At 35.6% G+C, this 22,289-nt stretch overlaps 1 protein-coding gene and 1 pseudogene across 1 annotated transcript in view; one reads left to right on the top strand and one right to left on the bottom strand.

The window, feature by feature from the left end:
• The window catches only part of CNBD1 (cyclic nucleotide binding domain containing 1), a 397,351-nt gene that overhangs the window by 223,589 nt on the left and 151,473 nt on the right, over positions 1 to 22,289 (top strand). The gene's annotated exons all lie outside the window — the stretch shown is intronic.
• LOC137210682 (ornithine decarboxylase pseudogene) lies at positions 17,567 to 18,381 on the bottom strand (annotated as a pseudogene).

The following is a 22,289-nucleotide window of genomic DNA, read 5'->3' as shown; positions in this document are numbered from 1 at the left end:
GAAGGTACACAATTAAAAAATTCCCTCTCAAGAGGTAACAAGAGGTATGGAACAGATGCTTTCATAGATAAGTTGTGAGAAAGTCTCAGAATCTCCAACCAGGCTGACTAGTGAAAGTATTTCTCTATGAAAACCAAAACCAATCAGTAAAGACTGGAGGAGGTGATTGCCTCTTCAAATGTAATGACAGTAATGCAAGACTTTAAGGAACATGAACAATCAAGGAATTATGACACCACCAAAGGCACACAGGGGACACAGTAATTTTTTAGTAACTCACCCTCTAAAAAGGAAATCTACAAAGTACCTGACAAAGAATTCAAAATAATTGTTTTAGGGAAGTTCAATGAGTTACAAAAAATGACAAAAAAAAAAAAAAAAAAAGACAAATAGACCACTCAATGAAATCAGCAACAAATACATAAGTAAAATGAGAAGTTCAACAGACAAATAGAAATCATTAAAAATATAGAAATTCAAGAGATGAAGAATACATTGAATGAAATGAAAAATAGAATAGAGTGTCAACATCAGATTTGATCAAGCAGAATAAGAAAATCTAAGAAAGCCTGTGAGATTTATAGTATACCATAGAGTGAATTAAAGTTTGCGTATGGGAGTTCCAGATGTAGAAGAGAGGGAGAAAGGGGCAGAAAATTTATTTAATGAAATAATGGCTGAAAATTTTCTAAATCTGGAGACAGATATGAACATCCAAGTGCATGAAGATCAAAGGTGCAAAATAATATTCAACTCAAAGAGGATTTCACTGACAAATCAAACTGTCAAAAGACAGAGAATTTTGAAAGCAGCAAGAGAAAAGAGACACATCACACAAAAGGAAACACCTGTAAAGACTACCAGTGGCTTTCTCAGCAGAAACCTTGTAGACCAGGAGACTGTGGAATGATATATTTAAAGTGCTGAAAGAAAAAAAATGTCAATCAAGAATATTTTAGCTAGCAAAGTTGTCCTTCAGAAATGGAGAGATAAAGACTTTCTCAGACAAAAAAGAGCTGAGGGAGTTCATCATCACTAGACCTGCTTTAAAATAAATTCAAAAGGAAGAAATGAAACTGAAATGAAGCTAATTTAGTAACAAGAAAACAAAAGTACAAAACTCACTGGTAAAGGCAAGTAGGTAGTCAAATTCAACATACTCTTTTAACGTAATGGTGGTGTGTAAATCACTTTTAATACTAGCATAAACTTGAAAAGAAAAAAGTACAGTTATAATAACTTGTTAATGAATATGCAATTTAAAATATGTTAAATTGTGCCATCATAAACAAAATAGAGCAGAAGCAAAATAGTTTCGTATGCAATTGAAGTTGTTATTATCAGCTTAAAATAGACTGTTATAACTACAAGACATTTATGAAAGTGTCATGTTAACCACAAACCTATAGCAGACACACAAAAGATAAAAATAAAGGAATCAAAGTATGTCATTATAGAAAATCGTCAAATCACAAGGGAAAACAGCAAGAGAGAAACAAATGAACTAAAAAAAAAAAATTAACAAAAAGGCAATAGAAAATGCTTACCCAGCAATAATTCTTTAAATGTAAATGGACTAAGTTCTCCAATCACAAGACATCGAATGAATGAATTTAAAACAAACAAACAAAAAACTGTATGCTACCTACAAGAGATTCATTTAAATTTCAAGAACACATTGGTTTAAAGTGAAGGGGTGGAAAAAAATACTCCAAATTCTCCAGGCAAATGGAAAGCAAAACAGTGAATAAAGAAAATGTGATATATATACACAATGGAATATTACTCAGTCATTTGCAGCAACATGGATGTACCTAGAAGGTATTAGGCTAAATGAAGTAAACCAGACAGAGAAAAACAAATCCCATATTATTTCACTAATATGTGGAATCTAAAATCCCAAACTAACCAACCAAACCGAACCAAACAGAAACAGACTCATAGTTATAGAGAATAAACTGGTTGTTGCCAGAGAGGAGGGTTGTAGACGGACAGACAAAGTAGGTGAATGGATTAAGAGGTATAAACTTTCTGCTATAAAATAAGTCAGAAAGACGTACTGTACACATAGGGAATGGAGTCAATAATATTGCAATAACTTTATATATTGCAGGATGGTAACTGGTCTTATTCCTTTGATCATTTCATAATACATAAAAATATTCAATCACTATGTTGTCCACCTGAAACTAATATAATATTGTATGTTAATTATAACAAATAGAAAAGAAAAGAAAGCAAAACATACTAGTAAGGGCCAATGGATCAAAGAAGAAATCAAAAGGGAATTTAAAAGATATCTTGAGACAAACAGAAATGGAAACACAACATACCAAAACATATGGGATGCACAAAAGCAGTACTAAGACACAAGTTTATAATAAATAATTTCAGTAAGAAAAAGGAAAGATCTCAAATAGCCTAATTTTACTTCTAAAGGAACTAGAAAAATAATTAGGCCCAAATTAAATAGAAGGAAGGAAATAAAAGAGCAGAAATAAATGAAATAGAGACTAGAAAAAAATACAATAAATCTATGAAACTAAGAGTTGTTTTTTTGAAAAGGTGAACAAATGACAAACCTTTAGATAGACTAAGACAAAAAGATAGATGTCTCAAATTCAGGAATGTGACAAGGAACATTACAACTGATATCACAATACAGTGAATCATAAGTGACTACTGTGAACAATTATACACCAAAAAATTGGATAACCTAATAGAAATGTATACATTTCTAGAAACATACAATCTAACAAGCCTGAATCAGGATGAAATAGAAAATCTGTACAGACCAATAGTGAGTAAGGAGATTGAGTCAGTAATGAGAAACCTCCCCAAAAGAAAAGTCCAGAGCCAGATGATTTCTCTTGTGAATTCCAAAAAAACTTTAACGCAGAATTAACACCAATACTTCTCAAACTCTTTCAAAAAATGGAAGAGGAGGATACACTCTCAAACTCATTTTGTAAAACCAGAATTACCTGATAACAAAGCTAGATAGGATGCCACAAGCCAAGAAAACTACAGGCCAGTATTTCTGATATATATAGACACAAAAATCCTTAACAAAATACTACTGAACTGAATTTGACAGCACACTAAAAGGATCATGCAACATAATCAAGTGTGATACAGGGATGGGGAATCAATCAATGTGATACCCCACATTAACAAAATGAAGGATAAAAATATGATTAGCTCAATAGATTATGAAAAGAAATATTTGACAAAATTCAACATAAAAACTCTCTACAAGGTGCATATAGAAGGAACATACCTTCTATAATAGAGATTATATAAGAAAAGCTCACAGCTACTACCATACTCAACAGTAAAAAACTGGAAGCTTTTTGTCTAAGATCAGGAACAAGACAAGGATGTCCCTCTGACCACTCCTATTAACAATACTGGATGTTTTAACCAGAGCAATTGGACAAGAAAAAGATATAAAAGGGATTCAAGTTGGAAAGGAAAAAGTAAAGCAGTCTCTGCTGAATATAATCTTATACAAAGAAAATCCTAAAGATTTCACACACACACACAAACACACAAATGATAGAACGAATGAGCAAATTCAGTAAAGTTGTAAGATACAAAATCAACCCCCCTAAATTGGTTGTGTTTCTATGCACTAACAAAGAACTATCTGAAAAGGAAATAATGAAAACAATCCCATTTACAATTACATCAAAAATAATAAAATACTTGGGAATGAATTGAATCAAGGAGGGGATTAATTAATATTGTTAAAATATCCATACTATCAAAAGTGATCTGTAGATTCAATGCAATTCCTATTAAAATTTCCATAGCATTTTTCACAGAAATAGATTTTTTTTTAATTTGCTTGGAACCACACAAGACCCTGAATAACAAAAGTAACCCTGAGCAAGAAAACTGGAGCACTCACACTTTCTGATTTCAATCTATATTTGACATCTATAATGATCAAAATGGTGTGGTACTTGCATAAAAATAATTAGACGAATGGAACACAATTGACAGCCCAGTAATAAATCTATGTGTATATACAGTAAGCTAATACTTGACAAGAGAGCCAAGAATATACAATTGGGAAAGGATAATCTCTTCAATACACAATGTAGGGAAAACTTGATAATGACAAGCAAAAGACAGAACCTGGACCTATATCTTACACCACACATAAAGTGAACTAGAAATAGATTAAAGACTTAAACATAAGACCTGAACTATAAAACTCCTATAAAAAGGCATAGTAGAAATGCTGCTTTGTATGGTCTTGGGAAAGATATTTTGGATATGACACCAAAAAGCACAAGGAACAAAAGAAAAATAGAGAAATGGGACTACATCAAACTAAAAAGTTTCTGCACAGCAAAGGAAACAATCAACAAAAGGAAAAGGCAACTTATGGAATGGAAGAAAATATTTTCAAACCATATACCTAATAAGGGGTTAATAATTATATATATATATATATATGTAATATCTGATATATCATACAACTCAATATAAAAAATACCCAGAAAAGAAATGTGCAAAGAACCTGAACTGACATTTTTTCCACAGAAGCAATACAAATGGCCAGCAGGTATATGAAATATGTTTAACATCACTAATCGTCAGAGAAATTCAAATCAAAACTACAATGGGATGTTACCTTGTTCCTGTTAGGATGACTTTCATTTAAAAACAAAATGAAACAAAACAAAAAGATTGATGAAGACATAGAGAAAAAGGAACCATTGGACACTATTGGTAGGACTGTAAACTGGTACAACCTTTATGGAAAACAGTATGGAGGTTCCTCAAAAATTAAAATAGAACTACAGTATGATCCAGCAATCCCATGCTGGGTATATATCCATTGGAAATAAAACAGGTATCTTAAAGAGATATCTGAAACTCCCACATTCTTTGCAGCATTATTCATAATAGCCAAGACATGGAAACAACAAAAGCATTCATCAACAGGTGAGTATAAAGAAAATGTAGTATATATACCGAATAGAATATTATTCAGTCTTAAAAAGTAGAAAAATCCTGCCATATGTGACAACGTGGATGAACTTAGAGAACATTAGGCTAAGTGAGATGGCCAAACACAGAAAGATAAATACTGCATTATCTCCGTTATGTGTGGAATCTAAAATAGTTGAACTCATGACAGAGACTAGAATGGTGTTTATCAGGGGTCGGAGGCTGGGCTGGTGGTGGAAATGAGAAGTTGATCAGAGAGTACAAATTTTTAGTTATAAGATAAACATGTTCTTGGGGGCCCAAAGTATAGCATGGTGACTATAGTTAATAATTTATCACATATTTGAAATTTACTAAGAGGTAGATCTCAAGTTTTCTCACAACATACACAAAAATATGTTAACTATGTGAGGTAATGGATATTTTAATTACCTTGATTGAGGAAATCATTTCACCCTATATACATATATCCAAACATCCTACTGTACACCTTAAATATATGCAATTCTTATTTTTAATCATACTTCAATAAAGCTGTGAAAAAAGTGTAGTATGTTTCCATCCTCATGACTTAAGCACCTCCTAAAGGCTCATCTTCTGACACCATCACATTGGGAGTTAAAACTCCAACATGTGAAATTTGGGGGGACACAAACATTGAGACCATGGTAATAGTGTTAAGTGCCATAAAGAAAATTAAAATCAAGGAAAGAAAATATACAGTCTCTACCTACCACATTCACATATGCCCAATGCATGGTCCCCTAGCCACATTGGAGGACCCTTATATTGAATACATTCTCTAGGTAATTACCAAGTATGAGGGAACCATTATGAGGTGGGGAAATTCACAAATTACTGTTTATCATGTACTTTTCATATATATTTCTGTGCTCCATACACTCTCATTGTTTAAATTATCATAAATGTGTTTCTGCCCTTTTTAAATTAATACCTTTGTTAATTTAGACTACATAAGTACGTATGAAAAACAGATTGCGGAAAGCTGTATTACAACATATTAATAGTGGTTAACTTTGGTTGGGAGAGTGTGGGTCATATTCTGTATATCTTTTTGTACGTTGTAAATGTTCATCCAAGATCATATTATTTTCACTATAATAATTGGAATTTTTTTAAAAAATTAAAGATTTATCTAACATCATCATCATTATAATAATAGTTATTATTACAATAACTATTTCTAGAGTTTCAGTGAGTTCATTTTCTTTGTCTTATTTAAACCCTGAAAAATTAGGTTAAAGAAGTCAAGGTTAGAATATCAAAGACCTAGTATGCATATCAAAGAGTTGACAATAGCGGATTTAAATGTGTTTAATGTGAAGACTGACACCATCACATTTACTTTGAAAAAGAAAATTTGTGAGTTATATGCAGGGTGAATCGATGTGGGGAGAATCTGGAGTTGGCCATGGCATGGGTGGGTGGAGATATAAGTGTAATTACAGAAAGAAGGAATTATTAAGGCTTAGCTAAAGAAAAAGGCTAAGGAGACATTTTGGAAATTAGGATAATAAAAATTTCACTTAATTCACTATTTTGTATAGAACTAATCCTATATTCCTTGTCAAGAAGGCTCCAGGTTGATAACTCTCAACCACCTCCATACTAACTCACATATTTTCTACATATTCCAAATACGTACACATAATTCCAGCCCCACATGGTTCTAACATTTCTATAGTGGGTTTTCAGATGAATTTTATTTCACAAATTTTCATTAATAAATGTATGTTACAGAAGAAAATAATAAAAAATAAGGTCTCAAGTTTAACTAAAGCAATATATTTTTGCTTTGTGGGAACCATTGTGGTTTCAGGAAATTGTGCCCTATTAGTTTTACCCCCTTTAAGGTTTTTAACCTAACCATGTTCCTCATTTAAAATATCAAAATGATTTACAATAAGCACTAGATGAAAGGATAATAAATATATTAATAGGATTTCCTTCACATTTATTGAGGAGGGTATTCCATAGCATTCTTTATGTGGTCAATTTTGAAAAACAGTTGTTCAGGGTTCTATGCTTACATATGTTTCTAACTTGACTGGTTAACTATTTACTATTCAGCTTGTTGAAGGTCTAATTGAATAGAAAAGGTGTAGTCACTCACCACAACATAAAATATTGGAAGGTGACATGGGGAAAGCATTTTACTAGTCTCTTGGGAAAGAAAATTCCTTGTCTGTAATTGTTTTGCTCTCTGAAGAAATATATCAGACTGCCATTTCCACATGAATTTTCTGGATATAGTGTGACCTACTATTTTAATGTCAATGGAAACAAGCCGTTGCAGAGGTTCTCAGCCTTTTGTATGCTCTAGTTAACCTGAGGGAACTTTAAGCTGTAATTTGTAGAGAAAGACTGCGACATGACATGGAAGAAGTAGGGACTGATTTGTAAGTCATGTCCCAGCATGCAGGTGACAAATTATGGACAGAAGCATTGGGAATAAGAAAAAAAGAAAAGTAAAAGTAAAATATGCACCTATCACGTTACCTAAAAACAGACAGTGTAGTGGGACATTGATGAAATAAATGTCATAAAATTTCAGACTATTGTCTGGAGCCTGGGTGAGAAGCATAACTAATAGTTCATTCACTTAATGACTAGTTGTTGCTCACCTACAATGTATCAGATACTGTGCTAGGCAATGGAGACAGATTAGTGAGCAAGATAGACATGGTCCCTGCATTTACATAGAATATACAATTAAATAAGCAATTGCTGGGCTTCCCTTGTGGCGCAGTGGTTGAGAGTCCGCCTGCCGATGCAAGGGACACGGGTTCGTGCCCCGATCCAGGAAGATCCCACATGCCGCAGAGTGGCTGGGCACGTGAGCCATGGCCGCTGAGCCTGTGCGTCTGGAGCCTGTGCTCCGCAACGGGAGAGGCCACAACAGTGAGAGGCCCGAGTATCGCAAAAAATAAATAAATAAATAAAATAATAAGCAATTGCAATAACATATGTTGGAGATAGATAAACTGTATTTTGAGACCTGTGCAAAAACATTTTATCTCATTTTGGGAGATCTTAGAAGGACTAAAATGCATGAAAAATAAATAAGTTGTTCAGTGGACAGAAGCTTTAGGGGGTTCCAGAAAGAGAGAACAGTATATGGGAAAGCCAGAGAGAAAAGAAACAGGGCTGAGCGGAATTAAGTTCAGGGTGACTGGAATTCAGCACTGGGCAGGGGGTTGAGACAAGGGTTGGGAGCCAAGCAGGTAGCAGGCACAGAGCATCATGTTAAATTAGAACTGACACCCAAGTCCAAGTGCATTCTTTCTACAATGATTTATCAAATGCCTAACATTTTAAGATACAAAGATAAAATATTTTCTACACTCCAGTATCTTCAATTTGGTAAGATGGAAAATCAAATGAAGCCAACAGTAATACAAAGTGAAAATTCATATGATTGTAAGAGCCTGAAGCTCTAAAGAAATACAGAAGTAGGAAAATAAGGAGGAAAGTCTAAGGACTGAAAAAGGTTAAACAGGTGATTCTTGGATCTAGTCTTAAAGAGCTGTGGGGAGTTGATTAAGGAGTGGAAGCAGTGGGGACATCATGTCCAGTGGTTTAGAGACATGAGAGAACAAGATATATTCAAAACTGTGAGTGAAATGTTTTTACTACAGTAGCATTTTCCAAAGTATGCCTCAGAAAACATCCTGTAAGATGATCTGGTAACACATGTATTGTCTATCCCCTTCCTGGAAAGTCACAATACCCATTAGCATATTAAAGGATCTGAAAGTACTTACAGTGAAGAAAGCTCTTTATTTGATCCAGCCCTTTGCAAAATTTCTAGATCACAGAATTTCTTCTATTACCATCCTTCTTTTTTATAACCTTTTTTTTTTTTTTTTTTTTTTTTTTTGTGGTACGTGGGCCTCTCACTGTTGTGGCCTCTCCCATTGTGGAGCACAGGCTCCAGACACGCAGGCTCAGTGGCCATGGCTCACAGGCTCAGCCGCTCCACGGCATGTGGGAACTTCCCAGACTGGGGCACAAACCCATGTCCCCTGCATTGGCAGGCAGACTGTCAACCACTGTGCCACCAGGGAAGCCCTGGTTTATAACCTTTTAACAATTTATGAAACACACTTTGAAACTGATAGCAGAACTTACATTGAGTGGCAGGGAGTGTCAGAGGATGAGGCTATAGGAGTAGCTGCTACAGGTCAGATCACAAAGGCCTTGGTCTGCCAGACTCCTTGTTAGGGAAGAGCATACCTGATTTTTCTTCCAAGTGACAGGAGCTCCACCGGGTGACATACCCAGCCTTACTAACTCACTCTACTCTAAGGAGGTTGTGTGGAACCACCTCTTTGAGAGGTAAATTTAGAAATATTTAAATGGAAGTATTGGCATATCTTCACCATTCCTCCTCTTTTTAAACTTAATTTTTTTTCACTGTCATAAGATTTTTCACTTGGTAAAGATCTATTTTCTTTACAATTTTTAAGTGCAAAACACAGGATTGTCAACTATAGAATCAATGCTATACAGCAGATATCTAACAGCTAATTATCTTGCATAACTGAAATTTTATACCTATTGAAAACCAGCTCCCCATTTCCCCCTCCCCTCGGCCCCGAGAAACCACCATTCTACTCTCTGTTTTTATGTGTTTGACTATTTTAGATACCTCATATAAGTGGTATCATGCAGTATGTCCTTCAATGAGTGGTTTATTTCACTTAGCATAATGTCCTTGAGATTAATCCATACTGCTAAATATGGCAGTATTTTCTTCCTTTTTTCAGGGCTAATATATATACTACATATTTTCATTTGATATGTATACTACATTTTCTTTATTCATTCACCCATTGATGGATAATAGGTTGCTTCCACATCTTGGCTACTGTGAATAATGTTGGGAACATGGGAATGCAGATATCTCTTTGAGACAGTTATTTCATTTGTTTTGGATAAATACCCATAATTAGCGTTGTTGGATCATATGGTATTACTATTTTTAATCTTTTGGGGAAACTCCATACTGTTTTCCATAGTGACTACACCGTTTACATTTCCACCAACAGTGCACAATTTCTCTACATCCTCATCAACACTTGTCATTTCTTTTGTTGTTGTTTTGTTTTGTTTTGTTGGTAACAGCCATCCTAACAAGTGTGAGGTGATATCTCATTGTGATTTTGATTTACATTTCTCTGATAATTAGTCATGTTGAGTATCTTTTCATGTGACTGTTGACCATTTGTATATCTTCTTTGAGAAATGTCTATTCAAGTCCTCTGCCCATTTTTAAAAATTGTGTCATTTATTTGTTTTACTATTAAGTTGGAGGAGCTCCTCATGTGTTTTGGACATTAACCTTTTCTCAGATATACAGTTTGCAAATATTTTCTTAAATTCCATAGGTTGCCTTTTTATTGTGTTCACCATTCTTTGCTTTGTAGAAGCTTTTTGATTTGATGCAGTCCCACTAATCTATCTTTTTGTTACCTATGCTTTTGGTGTCATATCCAAGAAGTCATTGCCAAGACTAATATCTGGCGTAAAGACAGACATATAGACCAATGCAACAGAATAGACAGCCCCAAAATAAACTCAGGTGTACATCACCAGTCAACAAGGGAACCAAGAATACTCAAAGGATAGTCTCTTCAACATATAGTGTTGGGAAAACTGGATATCCACATCTAAAAGAAGGCAATTGTATATTTATATTAAATCATACACAAAAATCAACTCAAAATGGATTAAAGACTTAAACATAAGACCTGAAACTGTAAAACTCCTAGGGTAAACCATTCTTCCTCTTGAAGTGTACTGCCAGAAGGGAGCACCTTCTCCAGGGTGGGAAGACTTGCTCTAGTTTAGCTCTGCTTCGGGCTGGGAGGGTAAGTTTTCTGATTATAGGATTCAAGGTGAAGAGACACACTTGACTGCAAGTATAAACTATATATTCATAGTAGCTTCATCAGTAATAAAAGAGGTTTTAGTTACCTATTTCTCATTCTTTTATTTCTTATTACCTTTCCAATTTGGAAGGTAAGAAGGTGATATTTATTGTCTTCCAAGAGATCCAGACATGAAAGAATTTGGTCTCTATTCTGCAGGTAATTGGGAGTCACTGAAGTATTTTTGCCAGTGAGTAACATGGTCAGATTTACATTTGGCAGCTTTAGTGGCAGTGTAGAAGATATGCTGAAGGGGGCACACATGGAAGTGAAAAACCAATTAAAAAGGATGGCAAGAATCCAGGCAAGAAATGATCAGATCTTGAACTACACCAATGGCAGTGGTAATATGGATAAGGAGATATAGACATGGAATATATTTAGAAAGTTCAATCAATAGAACTAGGAAACATTAGGTGTGTGATGTAAAAGAGAGAAAATCTAGGACAACTCACAGATTTTTGAATGGAGGTGAATTATGTTTGGTTTGATGAAAATGTAAAACGCTATTTCCAGCACACTGAGCTGGAAATAGAGCTTTAGAAACATCCAAGTAGAGATGTACAGTTGTTACATATTTTTCTGAAGTTCAGAGACATTTATAGTCTAGAAATACACACGTGGAAGCTGTTCATATTTAGTGGTATTTGAAGTCATATTGTCAATCACTCTTAAGGAGATTGTGTGGGTAACAGTCCTACTCAGTACTAATACTTAACACTTATTATGTGCCCAGTGTGTACCAGCACTATGTTAAATACTTTGCACACATGGTCTCATTTAATCCTCATGATAGCTCTTTAAGGTGAATAATATTACCATTATTTTACAAATGAAACTGAAGAGTTTCCACTTGTTTTGCAACTAATAATTTGTTTGCTTCATAATTATTCCCATGATAGTTTAAATGTATCTGATAAAATACACTTGAAATCAGACACATAGATATGTCTTTGTGGTTTGCTATTGAAATTATTTTTTGCAGGCGTATATATTCAAAGAATGTTGCTGTGTAATGCCTTTTGACAAATTTAATTTTAATCGGGGTTGGGTTTTTTCAGTCTGTTATGGGAATAAAGAATAGAAAATCATGGTGCTGTCATTCTCTTTTTGTTTCTCTATTAAAGATAAAATTCAGAAGCATACTGCTATAGCAATTATGAGTCAGAAACGCAGTTCCCTGCTAGAATTCTTGTCAGGAAGTAAGCAAAAAGCAGAAGAATATACTTATTTTCTACATGCATTTGGGGGAAGGAAGTGGTTAGTTTCTGCTGTACAATGAAGTGGTCCAAGATCTAGAATTTGATAAAAATCACTTACTTTGAAGTCTAAGGTACAGAGCTAAATGAGTTTGTGACTCCTCGCATAGGGGGAGTTATTTGGATAGTAAAGCTTAGAGAAAGCCTCTGTATCCATGAGCTTTAATGGCAGATGTATCAGCAGATGAACACTATCTTAAAAAACAATCCACTCCAAAAAGCAAGTTAATGTTGCAGAGTTATCAGCAATTGTTATGCACCATTTGATTTCTGAACTTTAAAGTTGATTAACAATAGTATTTCTTTTCTAATCAGCTTTTTTATTATTGGTTTGTCTGGCTGACTTTGAATAATTTATGCAAAAAGAATTCTTTTCTGTGTACATATATATACATTCCAAAAAATCTGAAAAAAGAAAAATAAATATGGAGGTTACCTAGTGGGAAACAACATGGAAGAAAAACCTTAACACGTTGGTGACTTGATGTCAGCTGTAATTGCAGAGTGCAGGCCAAAAGTAACAGAGATAAGGTGACCATCTTGGCCAAAGTTAAGAGCTATATTGGTACCCCACATTATGGCTGCACTGTTACCTGGAATCTTTGATAACTGACTACATATAGAGATACAGTTGATTTCTTTTGCATTCTGCAGCATGCAGTAGACAGTGCTTTGGCTGACATAAAATATATATATATATATATATATAGATGTTCTTCTCTTGTCCTTCCCTGTCTCCTTTTTGAAGTGCCTATACACAGTGAGCTTTGCCTGGAGGCTTGAATGGACTCCCAGGGCCAGTATTCCTCTTAAACAACCTCAGGCAGGTCAGAGGGATTTCAACACCCTGAGGGTTTGGCTGTAATTTTGGAGTCTGTAAAACTGATATATTTTCATTCCTAGCACATTTGTCTATTTTTCCTTTTACTGTGCAGTCTATTTGATTTTTGATATCAAAAAAAAAGAAAAAAGAAAAAAAGTAGTTTGACTTGGGTAAATAGCTGTGATTTCTCTATTTAATACATCTCATAAAGTTGGAGTAAACTGAAGCTGACCATACACTCTTCTTGTCAATAGCATGGGCTTTTGAATCAGGCAGATGAATTCAGGCTTCACTAATTATTGCATAATATGATTATAAGCAAGTTACTAAACGTCTGATACTTTTTTGTTTTTTAAATTCTGAAACTGGGTTAATTCTGTGTAATAGGTTTTTTTTTTTAACTTTTCTTTAATGGAGTATAATTGCTTTACAATGTTGTGTTAGTTTCTGCTGTACAATGAAGTGAGTGAGCTATATGTATACATATACTCCCTTCCTCTTGGACCTCCCTCCCACCCCCTTACCTCACCCATCTAGATTGTCACAGAACACTGAGGTAAGCTTCCTGTGCTTTATAGCATGTTCTCACTAGCTATCTATTTTACGTATGGTAGTGTATATATATCATTCTTAATCTCCCAGTTTGTCCAACCCTCTCCTCCCCCACCATGTCCACATGTCCTTTCTCTACTTCTGTGTCTCTATTCCTGCCTTGCAAATAGGTTCATCTGTACCATTTTTCTAGATTCCACATATATGTGTTAATATACAATATTTGTTTTTCCTCTTTCTGACTTACTTCACTCTGTATGACAGACTCTAGGTCTAACCACATCTCTACAAATGACCCAATTTAGTTCCATTTTATGGCTGAGTAATATTCCATTGTATATAGGTACCACATCTTCTTTATCTGTTCATCTGTCAATGGACATTTAGGTTGTTTCCATTCCATGCTGCAATGAATATTGGGATACATGTGTCCTTTGAATTATGGTTTTCACAGAGTATATGCCTAGTAGTTGGATTGCTGGATCATGTGGTAGTTCTATTTTTAGTTTTTTAAGGAACCTCCATATTGTTCTCCATAGTGGCTGTATCAATTTACATTCTCCCCAACAGTGCAAGATGGTTCCCTTTACTCCACACCCTCTCCAGGATTTACTGTTTGTAGATTTTTGATGATGGCCATTCTGACTGGTGTGAGGTGATACCTCATTGTAGTTTTGATTTGCATTTCTCTAATAATCAGTAATGTTGAGCATCCTTTCTTGTGCCTCCTTGGAGAGACGTCTATTTAGGTCTTCTGCCCATTTTTTGATTGGGTTGTTTTATTGATATTGGACTCCATGAGCTGTTTGTATATTTTGTAGATTAATCCTTTGTCTGTTGCTTCACTGACAAGTATTTTCTCCCATTCTGAGTGTTGTCTTTTCATCTTGTTTATGGTTTCCTTTGCTGTGCAAAAGATTTTAAGTTTAATTAGGTCCCATTTGTTTATTTTTGTTTTTATTTTCATTACTAAATGTAATGAGTTATTCTGTGCAAAGTGCTTAGGACAAAGTCTGATCCTCAAAAGATAAACAGGGTGTGCCTAGAGTATTATCCATTTGGCCTTAGGTTTGATCTCTCTTGAGTCAAACTGCCTGGCATAAAATATAGACTCCACACTTTAGCAGCTTTGACCTTGGATAAGTTACATAACATCTCTCTGGCTCAATTTCCTCTTTTCCAAAGAGGGGTTCATAATAGGATCTCGTCTTTAGGTTCATGAGAAGATTAAATGAGTAAAACTCTTAGAATGGCTCTAGACACATGTGGAACCCTCAATAAATGTTTTTGGTAAAATGGATTATATTATATATCAAAATTACCATCACTGTGTGGTGTTGTCAAAGATATCATGGGAAACTGTAATGAGAGCTTGATTTTTATCCAATGAAATTTATGCTTAATAGCAAGTTATGTTAATTATCAAGATAAATTGGAGAGTTGGGGGTCTGTCCAAAGACAGAGCTGTCTGCAGTCATACAGCAAAATAATGAATACTCTGGTACTGTATTTAAATACTTTTTACTCTGAGTCTAGTGCTTAGTCTAATCAGTTCATAGTACTACATGAAGATTGTCAGCATAATATCAATCCAAGGGTTTACATTAAACACACTTTCTCGAGTTAAAGAGAGTGAAAAAGAACTAAAGCAGAAGCATTCCTTAGCAAACACTTTTCATTGTTATGCAAGTTACATTATGCAGAAAATAACATATCTCATTTTTCACGCAGATTAATAGACTGCCAGTTATCATTTGGCAGGATCAAACTATAAATCTTTTACACAGTTTGAGGAGGCTTATGGCATCCATTACTTATTTCAATTATTTAAAAAGCTTCTAGTAATCTTTTTTCCTTTGTAGTTAACGAGCTGCCAAACTCTAACTTTTACAGTAGAAACTGAGTGTATCATTTTACTTGTATTTCAATAGATGTTTATTTGCATTAGATTATGAAAGGTTAGTGCTGAATTCCAAATAAGTATAGAATCAGGTTTTATCCGTACTTGCCAAAATCCTTTCCAGTGCATGATCTTTCAAACTATATCTTATAAGCACAAGTGGCCTTTGTTGATTTAAATGAAGCAGAAGAATATTTTTTAGTTTAGTCCCAAAGCTGTACATTAAAAAAAAAAAAACCCTCATATAAGTTCTATAAATTTTCATGGGAAATAAAAAAATGTACTGATTCAGAAATTATTCTTCTAGTCTCTACAGGAAGTGAAATTAAAGCAGTCTTATTTGATGAGACTCAGCGTGGTGCAGAGGGTGGCAGGGCTCTTGGCTGTGGCTCTTCTGTCCTTGTGAGGCAGGAGTAAGATGGTAGTTGAAGGACTTCTCACTTCTGTGTCTGCCTTCTTCTTGGGTATGTGACAAATTTCTGTCATGCCTTTTGAGGTTGTGATGCTGGGTGACTATCTTTTTCATCTGCCATAGTGTGGAAGTTGTTCTCCTGGAAACAGTTTCTAATGACATCTGAAGAGTACCTCTGCAAGTAACCCAAGGCAGGTTGGTCCATTTCTTCAAAGCATCATGGCTGTGCCAAGGCCACTGGTTCTTAGTTCTGTATTTTTGCTTCCCAAATTACTTATGCACTTACTTCTATTGGAGCCTCCTATGATCAAGGCACTGCACTAGGATACCCTTATTCCAACTAATGACATAATAGTACTTATAAATAAAAGTGAGTGCCTATATTTTTAATAGGTCAGAAAAAAAACCCATATATACACCCAACACAAACAACAACAAGGGAACTCTTCTCCATGCTTTGGCTTCAAGAGAATAGTGTGCTAAGTGAAATAAGTCAGGCAGAGAAAGACAAATACCATCTGATCTACCTTATACGTGGAATAAAAAGATAACAAAACAAAATAAAAATCCAAGCTCATAGATAAAGACCACAGATTGGTGGTTGCTGGAGGCAAGAGGTGGGGGTGGTATAAATGAGTGAAGGGGATCAAAAGTTTAAAAAAAAGAAAAATCAACATTGATTCACAAGTACATTCACAATTAAAAATGTATGGGCTAATAAATATATTATAAAAAAAGTTAACCTAACTAGTAATAAAAAAGAGAAATTAAAAAAATGAGATACTAGAGTGTCTGGATCAAGATGGTGGAGTAGGAAGATCCTGAGCTCACGTCATCCCAAGGACACATGGAAACTACAACTACATATAGAACAACTATATGTCTCTGAGAACAACCTGAAGACTAGCAGGACAGATTTCCTACAATTAAGGACCTGCAGAGGTCCCCCGAAGATCAAGAAGTCTAGCCCCATGTTGGGCTCCCTACCAGGCGAGACTTGCACTGGAAGATGAGCTCCCATACTTCTGCATTTGAAAAATATGGGGCTTATATTTGGGAGAGCCTGAGGGTTGTGGGAAGCCAAGACTCTACTCTTGAAGGGCTCATACAAAAACTTACTTGCTCCAAGTCCTAGCACAGAGGCAACGGCTTGAAAAAACATCCAGGTCATATAAGAAGGAGATTCATTTGCTAAATTTAGGGAGTGTGCCAGAAGGGCAGGGATCTGGTGGGACTTTCTCCATGGACAAAAATGCTGGTAGGCTCCATTTTTTTGAAGCATTCCTGCCTAGCTGGCCTGGTGCTGGTGGGTACCATTTCTCTCACTCTTCATCAGCCTAACACTATGTACTCGGTCCTGGCATTCCCCTGAGGACTCCCCCATCCAAACAATCCACCCTGGCCAGCCCCTCCTAAGTGACTCCCCCTCCCCCCTACCCAGCAGGCCACCCTGGTCAGGACTAGTGCCTCTTCAAAGTGGCTCTTGCTCCAGGGAGCCAGCCTTGCTCCACCTGGTGGGCAGCCTCTGCCAGCACTGGTCTCCCTCCAAAGTAGCTCCCACCCTGGCCAGCCCCCCACACCAGCGTTCCTGTGACAGATGTCATCAGGTCTTGCAGCCAGTCATTCAGGGGCCAGCCCTGCATTATCAGTACAGCTGCAGCAGTTACAGCCAGGCCTCGTAGACAGCTGGCTGGGGGCTAGTCACTCCCACCAGCATAATAGCAGTAGTTGAGGCTGGGCTTTGTAGCCAACCCCACCCACCAGCATGCCTGAAGGAATCAGCTCAAACACAACATCCTCAGATCCAAGAAAGCCACCACCAACATCAAGCAAATACATGTGGAAATAAACCTCAGCTACCATGTCAAAGACATAGCAGACATCAGAGACGGCCTGCATGAAAGTCTCGGGATCGGTACAGACATTTTCCATGTGGAAGCTGACACCAATGACGTCAATATTTAGCTCTTTTGCCCATTCCAAAAGGAGCCTGCTAGTTTTGACTCTGGTGCCAAATTTCACACTGAGGTGACAGACTGCTTTGGAATCATCAGTGGCAACACACAAAACCAACTTTGCCTTTGGATGTGCCCTGGCAAATTTCACCAAGTCAACTTCACTATCAAAAGTCATCATCTGGATTCCATTATCGGCAACATACTTAATCTGAGACACTTGTTTACAAGAATTCGCATGTCTCTGGAGGCACCCTGAGACTCTGCACCAATTGTATTTCGGTCGTGCAGGCACAGTCAAATCCTGTTCTGATGGAAGCTAAGGTCTTCACTGTGGTTCTGCTATCACTGCATTTGACTGCATAAAAGGGGATGACCAGAGGAAGAGCTTTTAACCATCTCAGTTATTTCTTTAGAATGTCTCCCAGGCCTACAACATAGAAGGCAGCCTTATCATCAGAACAAAAAATTTCATTAATTTGTTTTGGTCCAGAATGTCCTTGCAGTAAAGGCATTATTCAGGAAATGGCAGTCAAACTGTTCATTACCAAAGTTGTTCATAGTTTCTTGATGTCTTTCTGAAACACAACAAAACAAAAAATTAAGACATGGATATTAAAGAAATTGTTGCCAGCTTTTTACCAAAAGCAGTTCTCCAGGAATTTCAAGTCCCACTGAAAATGCTTGTGCCCTCAGTACAGCAGTGGAAGTGTTCTGATAAACACAGAACTTGCTGTCCACCTTAGAATGCATGGGTACTACAGGCTGGCCCCATGGAGATGTCACTTTCCAGTATGCAGGACAACAGGCTGCCCCACTGCTGTCCCCATTGCCCCATCAGCTACCCATCTAGCCACTGGCTGCTTTGCTCCCTCCCATAGAGGATTGCCAGCCCAAGGTGGTGCTGGAGTGCTGGCAGAAGGGTCGTGGTGGTGGGGGCTGAGGGGACCTTAAACGGACTTCTTTAAATGGAAAAAAAAAGGCCATAACTGGAAACAAGAAACTTATGAAAGAAAAAATCTCATGATAAAAGCAAACATACAGTAAAGGTAGTGGATCAAACATCTATAAAATTAGCATGAAGATTAAAAGACAAGCACAGTAAAATCATTTATCCCTAAAATAGTTGAGTCACACAAAATAAAAAGATGTAAAATATGACATCAAAAGCATTAAATGATGGAGGGGCAGTAGAAATGTGCTGCTTTGAGAATGCACTCAAATTTAAGTCACTATCAACTTAAAACAGATTGCTTATGTATGACCTTCATGGTAACCACAAAACAAAACAAAAAATATAACAGATATACAAAAAATAAAGAAAAAGAAATGTAGACATAACACTAAAGAAAATCATCAAATCACAAGGGAAGATAAAAAGAGAAGCAGAAAGGAACAGAGAAGAGCTACAAAAACAATCAGAACACAAGTAACAAAATGTAAATAATTACATACCTATCAACATTTACTTTATTTTTTTAACTTTTTATTATTTTTGCAGTTGTCGCCTCCTTTTATTTATTCTTATTTTTTTTAACATCCTTATTGGGGTATAATTGCTTTACAATGGTCTTTACAATGGTTATTTTCTGCTTTATAACAAAGCAAATCAGCTATACATATACATATACTTTATACATTTACTTTAAATGTAAATGGACTAAATGCTCCAATCAAAAGACAGGGTGGGGCTTCCCTGGTGGCACAGTGGTTGAGAGCCTGCCTGCCAATGCAGGGGACACGGGTTCGTGCCCCGGTCCGGGAAGATCCCACATGCCGCAGAGCGGCTAGGCCCGTGAGCCATGGCCGCTGAGCCTGTGCGTCCAGAGTCTGTGCTCTGCAACGGGAGAGGCCACAACAATGAGAGGCCTGCGTACTGCCAAAAAAGAAACAAACAAACAAAAAGACAGGGTGGATGAATGGATAAAAAAATAAGATAATTAACTTTTGTCATTTTGAAGTATTTCTATATTTCAAGTTATTTTTATGCAAATAGTATTAAAAAAATCATTTCTAAATGCTACTTATAAGAACAAACTCTTTTGTGTTTTAATTTTATACAAAATTTTTATATCTTTCTGAAATATGGTATTAAAATATGTAAATATATTGTTTAGCATAGGTATAAACAACAGAAGGAAGGAAAAAGTACAAAGAGCTTTCTATAATACATTTTTCTTCAGCTCTAGCTTGTAATACTAACTTTATCATAAAACAATGCCCTTAGCACCATCTAACAAATCATCAAATCCTGTCTGACTTTTCTTTGTAGTATTGTTTATTATTTATGCACATTCACCTAATTTCTTTGCTATCATGTATGATGAAATTATTATAAATGAATTTATGTCCACACTTTTATTTCCTAAATATAACTTTCTACAGGTAAAATTTCCAAGTAAAATGTTATGAACTTGTGAAACAAAATTAGTTTTAGCCATTGGGAGATTACAAAAACAAATAAACCATGACCTTTCTCTGAACTCTACATTCATGTATTGAGCCATCTTTTTGGCTTCTTCTACTTACCATACCCAAACTAGAACTCTCAGTTTCCTTTGCCCACCTGCCTCATTCCCAATGACTCTAAAACTGTTTCTTTTCCATTTCCTTCTTTCTCCATAAATCAGACGAGGATTCATTGGAGTGACAAACGTAGACATTATACTTAATACTTTGTATCCCTTTTACACCTGAATATCAGTAAGTCTTTTCAGGGTTAACTCCAAAATATATCTTGGTTTTGTCTGCTTCATTCCCTTCACACTGACGTCAATCTCTGAGCAAGTCACCATAACTTCCCACTTGGGTACTGTGATAGCCTCCTTTGTAGGTTCTCAGTGTCCATTACTTCTGCCTTCCAGTCGGGTATTACATAGCTGCTGGAATACTCTTTTCAAAACACAAACTGAAGTTCATTGTTTCTCCAGTTAAATCTGCTTACTGATTTACCATTGCTCTTCTAATAACATCTAAACTCAAAAAAAAAAAACCCAAAAAACTAAACTCCTTAACAAGTCCACAGGTACCTTGGGAGATCTGGCCCTGCCCATTCCTCCCAATGTCCAGCCTTCTCATTGTTCTCTGGCTATCCAAATCTCTGGTCAGCTTCTCTTTTCTCCCTCAGGATTTCTGATCTTTGCACATGTGCTTATTTCTATTTGGACAGTTATTTCCCAACTATTCTTGTCACAAAAATATATGACTGGATCCTCCTCATACTTCTGTTTACCATTAAATATTCTTCTCTGAGAGAAGCTTCCCATGAACAACCAGTGTCAAGAGCTCTGCATCCTCACCACACACACAAAATGTTTTTCCTTTTTCAACAGAGTATATAATTATGCATTTAATGTTTATTTTTTAATACTAAGGGAATTACAGCTCATGCTCAGTCTGTCATTTTGAACAAAGACCTCAAATTCATTTTTACATGTACTCATTTTTTTGTTATAGAGCTTTTATTAATATTTTCTACTTGGCTCAAAATATGGGGGCATATTTTGGTAAGTATAAATACAGGGGGCATATTTTTCTTTGTACTTCATTTCCAATATAGCTGCACATGAGAGTGCTAAATAAATATATTGTGATTTACTTATCCAGAAAATATGATTGTATATCTTTATTATGTTCCCTTAATCTTCAGTTATTTGAATATCTAGCTCAATAGTAACCTTAATTAAATCCTGCTTACACTGAAGGCAGTCTGTCAAGGATTACGTCAGTTTGTTAACTCAGATTAAAACTTACTTTTTCATAATTCTTACTAGGAATATTTCCTGACTTTTCAGTTTTAATTTAATATTTTTAATACAAGATACAACAGATATTATTTGTTTATTCACCTTATCATTGATGTCTTCATAGATTATGAAAAATAAAGATAACCATAAACAACAGTCATATGGATAAAATTATTTTAAAAACATGTTATTTCTTTATTCTTATACAGAGTGACAGGACAGGGAAAAATAATATCTAGAACAGGCTTAAGTTTTGTCTGACACTATCAGTATTTTCTTGAAATCGGGGGCTCATCACGTTCTTTAAATAATGAAAATAATATCAATTTACAGCATTGTTGTTAACATTAAATGAGGCAATATAAGTAAAACTGCTTTGAAAATGTCAAAATGCTATTCAGATGTTAATTATTTTTATTATTATATGTAATCTTTCTTTTTCTGTGGAGAGAGTAGGAAACAGTAAAGGGATATAAAGTGGAAGTATAATGTAAAAGGGAATATTTAAGAAGTAATTGTCATGATCCCAATTGTAATAGTACGGCTAGTTCTGCTAAGAATAGACTCTTGCTATGACAATAGTTTTATTCCTAAGAAACCTCAGAACATTGAAAATCATTTTATAAAATCATTGTTCCAATGGAGAGAAAGATTGAGATTTAGAGTATTTAATCCTCAAAATAATGGTGTTATTTTCCTATAGGAATGCCAATACTGGAGTTT

Source organism: Pseudorca crassidens, chromosome 17 (genome assembly GCF_039906515.1).
Source record: "Pseudorca crassidens isolate mPseCra1 chromosome 17, mPseCra1.hap1, whole genome shotgun sequence".
NCBI lineage: Eukaryota > Metazoa > Chordata > Mammalia > Artiodactyla > Delphinidae > Pseudorca > Pseudorca crassidens.
Note: the sequence above shows the minus strand (reverse complement) of the source record. Positions and strands in the feature narration are given on the sequence as shown.